The sequence below is a fragment of the Phaethon lepturus genome, unplaced genomic scaffold, assembly GCF_000687285.1.
Source record: "Phaethon lepturus isolate BGI_N335 unplaced genomic scaffold, ASM68728v1 scaffold17325, whole genome shotgun sequence".
NCBI lineage: Eukaryota > Metazoa > Chordata > Aves > Phaethontiformes > Phaethontidae > Phaethon > Phaethon lepturus.
Genome location: NW_010542860.1, coordinates 51,756 through 57,167, shown reverse-complemented (window position 1 = coordinate 57,167; position 5,412 = coordinate 51,756).

Genomic DNA, 5,412 nt, shown 5'->3' with positions numbered 1-5,412 from the left:
CAGCAGGTTAGAAAACCTGAGAAGAAAGAAGCATGAGAGCAGCTGAGCCTCACTCCCTTCAAACAGGCACAAATTCGGACCGGAGTCTGCTCCTGGAGAAGATGCAAGGCAAAAAAATGACAAAGACGCTACATCCAGCACCAGCGACACCAGGAGTCTCCTGCCCTGATATTAATAGCTCCATTCACCACGCGGAAATTATTCCCAGGGGTATGAGCAACAGGTCCCTCAATCCAAATTTCTCATATCTATTTGGTGATAAACCTACGTTAATCCGACGTTGGCTAATCTGCACCACCTCTCTGACCCTGGAAACTTGTGCCTTTTGCAGGTAAAATTGAATTTGTTAGTTTTCCAGGCACTGTTATTTGGATGTACTGTGTAATATCCAAGTGACAATGGCTGGATATTAGTAGGATAGATCACATCAAAAAATGGGCCAATTTAATTATATTAAATTAGTGCATGGCCTCAAATTCCTGAAGAGAAGCGGCTGGTATAAAAGTAAGTGATGTAACTACCAATGCAACGTATTATGAGTTTTATTCTTATTATTTCTTTATTAATAAATTTTTCCTTCCCCCCCTGCTGTGGCAATGCCATGTGATAAAGGACGAGGGCTTGCCTACCTGCAAATCAAGAGCTTTATTACTTGTGCTGGAATAATCATTTACAAACAACAAGTGGTATTAATAAAGTTCGGGGAGAGCCAGTTGCAGGCAGCTGTGTTTCATATCGCTGCTAGCAAGAGCTAACTTTGGGAAGGAAAATGAAATGTTAACCACAAAGCCATTTCCAAGAGAAATAGCCCCACTGTACATCATCAAACTAGTAAAAGCACGCAGTCATGTAACACGAGGAAATTCCTCGTCACAAATCATTTTTACCCCATTTCCCCGTGTACTCGGTCTCAGAACACAATTGCAGATTTCTATCAGTTTTGTCGGTGAATTTATGCAGCACTTTACTGCTCACCTACTTCTTCTCACCTCGGTCTTTTTCATTGATGAATTAAAGCATTAATTAATGTTTAAGGGGGAGATAGCAGGGGTTTTTCTTCTGTGGATCACTTAATCAAAAGTGGGCCTGTGTTGCTCGGCTGTAAGTGGAGATCCAGAAACGGAGAACAGCTACATCTTCAGGTTGTGCTTTACATACCCAGCAGGAAACATTTTAATATGAAATTTTAAACGAAACAAGAGACCTAAAGAAGCATCAGTTTCCAGAAGAGGCCCAGTCTTCACCAACTCTCCTGCAGATGCTTTACAAGTCAATTTTTTTTGGTGGGAAAATCAAACCTACCGCAGTGACCAAAGAAGAACAAAGGTCTTCTGAAAACGTGGCTCGAGACGTCAGCTCCCCGTCAGTCCCGACGGCAAACGGAACGCAAGGTCTAGACGCGGGGGCCGCTCTTTGGTTCCAGTGGCTGAGGAGCAGAAGAGCCCCGAGGTGGACTCCTGCACGGCATCAGCCTGTGGGAAATGCCACCAAGGCCTCAAGCAGGTGGGACACGGGTGTCCCTCAGCATGTCCAGAGGCTCTTTTCCCCCGGCTTGTGCGGAAGCAGGTTGAATGTTCAGGCTAAAGAGCTGTATCTCGTGAGTTCGTATACAAAGCCCGTTCATTACCATTGAGACAATTAAGACTCTGAGGGCTTAGCACTTCTGAAAAGCCACGTTTGTGGTGTTTTCGACATGGACATCCTGAACTGAGATAGAGGAAACCAAAGGACCCGAAGTAATTGGGTGTGATTTAGTCAAGGGCTCCGGCACAGCCCGGGCCCGATTCTGGGTGTGTTGGGATCCTGCCCTCGGTGCCAGGCACCAGGACGTGCCACCAGGATGAGAGAAGACGTACGATGATAATGGCTAAGGCTAAAAGCAACGGAGGAGAGCTGCTTCGAGACAGGGCGGGCTACCTCTGTCTTCTCAGCGGACAAACCCTTCGACAGATCCTCCCAAGGCACAAATCACTGCGTCTGTGCCATCTTTCTAAATGAAATGTTGCTACAATAACAGATCTCAAGTGTCCCCCGAAGGCACGCTGTTCGATATTTATAATCACTTAATAAACACATGAGAAATGGCACGGTACAGCCCTACATAATCTATGTGCAATGATCCTTGGTGACAAAGTGTAAGTGACCAAATCCCTTTCCGGGTCTAATGATATTTTGCTCTAGTGAGTCAGTGATATATCTCGTATGGCAAAAATAAAGCACTCATGCATAAAATTAATACAGTAAGCTCTGAAGCCATAAAGCTTTCAGTCTGTGATATATTAGACGGGAAAATGACTAACCTGTAATTCAAGTTCTCCTGGTGCCTTATTCCCGGGAGGTTGTAGGGTCACCGAGGCATTGCATGAGCGAACCGGGCCATTTCAGAAGCCTATGGATTATTAAAAACCAGGTGGGAAGCCCATTGGGGTCATGTGCAGAAGAAGCCCCATGAGGACACAGGTCGCAGCTTCTCCTCGCAGAGGTCAGACGTTTCTGTCCTTTCTAAACCCGCCTGACAAAACTTGCAGCAAATGGCCTCCATCCCTGTTGCTCCTCTCGCTCCTCCGAGGAGGACTCGTGATGTGACCAAAGGCCTAAGGTCTAAGACCTAAAGGTCTCAGTCTACTTACTGAAGTAGCTGGGACCTCTTTCTAGGCAGATTTCCCTGCTATTTAATAGCAGAGATGATACAATTCCCACGTAAGCCTCCGATATGATTGGGAACAATTTGCTAGAAAACCAGAAGCAGCGTGACGGTGACGTGCCCAAGCAGCCTGTGTACGTCACACCGTATTTTTGACTCCTGTGAACCGCCACCGCGTCTCACGCCCGCCAGACTGGCTGCTGGTCATCTCTGAGGGGCTGGACCGTGCCCGGGCCGCGGCTGGGCTTGAGTGCCATGGCAGACTTGCCCGTCGCGTGTCGCGCAGCTCGCTGGGGAGCCCTTGCAGCCTCCCGGCCTTCCGTACCAGCGTGAACCGGTGTCAGAGAAAAATTCTCCAGCTGCTCAGAAGGAGTGAGGAACCAGCCAGAAAGCGAGAGCAGGGGTGGCGAAGCAACCGGCAGCATCACGGCTCTGCAGCAGGAGGGAGGGACACGAGAACCGCCGTCGCAAAGCCCGTTCCACGCAGCACCTTGCTGGGGCCGCCCCACGGGAAGCAGCTGCGAATGCAAAAACCCTTCATAAAGATACGCTCAGTAGAGTCAGATATTGAAATTACCTCTGTGGACGTGTGTTGCACACCTTCTCATTGCTGACTGTGGTAACTCAGGGGTCAGAAATCCAACCCAAACCAAGTTTTTCAAGGTCCTTCCGTAAGAAAACGCAGCCACTGCTGGCGCCGACGGTGGGTGCGGCCGGGATCGCGCACGAGAACATCACACCGTGGATTCCATCGATCCGCAACCCAGCCCTTGTTTCAACCAGAAGAATAATTATCCTTTGCATGTGAAATGATCAAAGTGCTTAAAAAAAAAAAAAAAAAAATCAAACTCCGGCTCCTCAATCAGGAGCACTGCCAAGCGATCGAATCAATAGGTTGTTAGATACTTGAAGGATGGGAATATGTGAAAGCTATCAAATGATTTTGTTGTTAATAAACTGCTACAGTAATTACCATTAGAATAGAAATGGAAAGATACAGATCGGAAATGGAAAGCTGTGAATGGTTTCTCATTAAGTGAAATTAAAGCGGACGGGATTTTTTTTTTGTTTTTTTTTCCTTTTGGCCTTGATTCTGCAACGTTTCGAACTCGCATACCCAGAGCTGCTCATGCACCCAGCTTGGTGTACCCCCATAAATAGCTTCAAGTCAGCCAGGCTCCAGCACTGGGGAGCTTACCTGGGGTCTGGAGAACAGTCAAAGTTGGGGCATGGGGAAGTTGCACCTTGCAGAACTGAGCCCCGTACACGGTGGTAGACCATCCTGCAGCAGCTCAGCCTGCAGTCTTCATCATAGAGGTGTCCACACTGGGGCTTAGGTAAGGCCAGTGCAGGTTTCCTCCGTGGACCGCGGGTTTTAATGGAGACATGAGTGCTCAGTCTGAACAAAAACGTGGTACCAGGAAATAAAACATCAACAAGGTTCAGGAACTGGGACCTGCTGGTTTGCAGAGTGGTGAGTTAGCTCTGCCGGGGATGGAAAACGGGATACCGTGGAGTATGGAGAACCAGGTTAGACACGTGGAAGGGCCTCGAGGGAAGTGGAGACCAGAGGGTTGCGTCCTGGTCTGGGGTGGGCAGGAGAGTGTGGGAAGACTGAGGGTGATGGTATGGCTCTCCATGAAGGTCGTGGTGGGTGGCTCCAAAGGTGAGGGACATTCAGCCCACGCTGACTAAACACAAAGACAGCCAGCGAGGGTATCATGACTCGAATTCTTAATTTTCAAGGTCTGCAGTGCTAAAAGATAAGGTTTTAGTTAAAGAACATGGCAAACCATAAATACCTCAGAAGCCCTCCCTGCCCCTCCTGCTTTCTACTTGTGGTCCTTAGAGTAATAGATTTTTTTTCATTGGAAAAGCTTGACCTTTTCTAAAGTGCAGGTCAGAGAACGCAATGAGATAGAGATAGACTTAGGGTTTTCAGCTTCGCTCTCGTTAGCAGGGCAGAAACTGTCGCGGTGGCTTTGAGGGGAGGAGGGAGAAAGCCATTTGCTGCAGGTCGCGGAGCAGTCTAGCTGTTGAGGCTAGCTCAGCTGCCCACACGGCGGTCTGAACTACCGCGACGTCGTTCCTCCTTCGCTTGCCTATAGCTGAGAGAGCACGTGGGTGAAAGCACAGCTTCCTTCATGATATAGGAGATGCAGAGCGAGTAGCCAGCTCAACAAAAAGAGCAGGTCTCGAAAACCCCAAAACCTTTTATAAGGAAAGGAAAGGTTGTGGAGGCTGGAAACACCTGAAAAGTATCATCAAACATCTGCAGATCCCACTTTACCCACAGTGCTTCGACAGGACAATATTAATAGCCCCACAGCTTTGCACATACAGAATTTCAAGTGCTTCCAGGCCTAATGTGTGTACTGAAATTGGTTGTCTTCTACTAGCACGTAAAGAAGGAGGTTGAAAGAAAGGACTAATGGATGTACATTAACCTTTTGGGACTAGATTTCCCAATACTAGCTACTAATGCGAAATCCATTAGAAGGAAATGGCTGGGAACCATGGTGCGTGAGTGTTATAATGCAGTGACGCAGTCTGTAAAAATCTGAAGCGGGCATGGCAGGGACATGCAAAGGTGGTGGCAAGCGCAAGAGAAAGCTCTCTGATTTGCTTTGGGCAGAGCAACGCTGCAGAGGGGGCCTGGAGAGGTGAAGATTGGGAAAGTGAGCTTTGCAGCCGCCCCTTTTGCGGGAGAACGTCATTGCTCACCCCAAGGGCAGAGCTTTGAAGTGCCTGCATGGACCTCTTCCGTC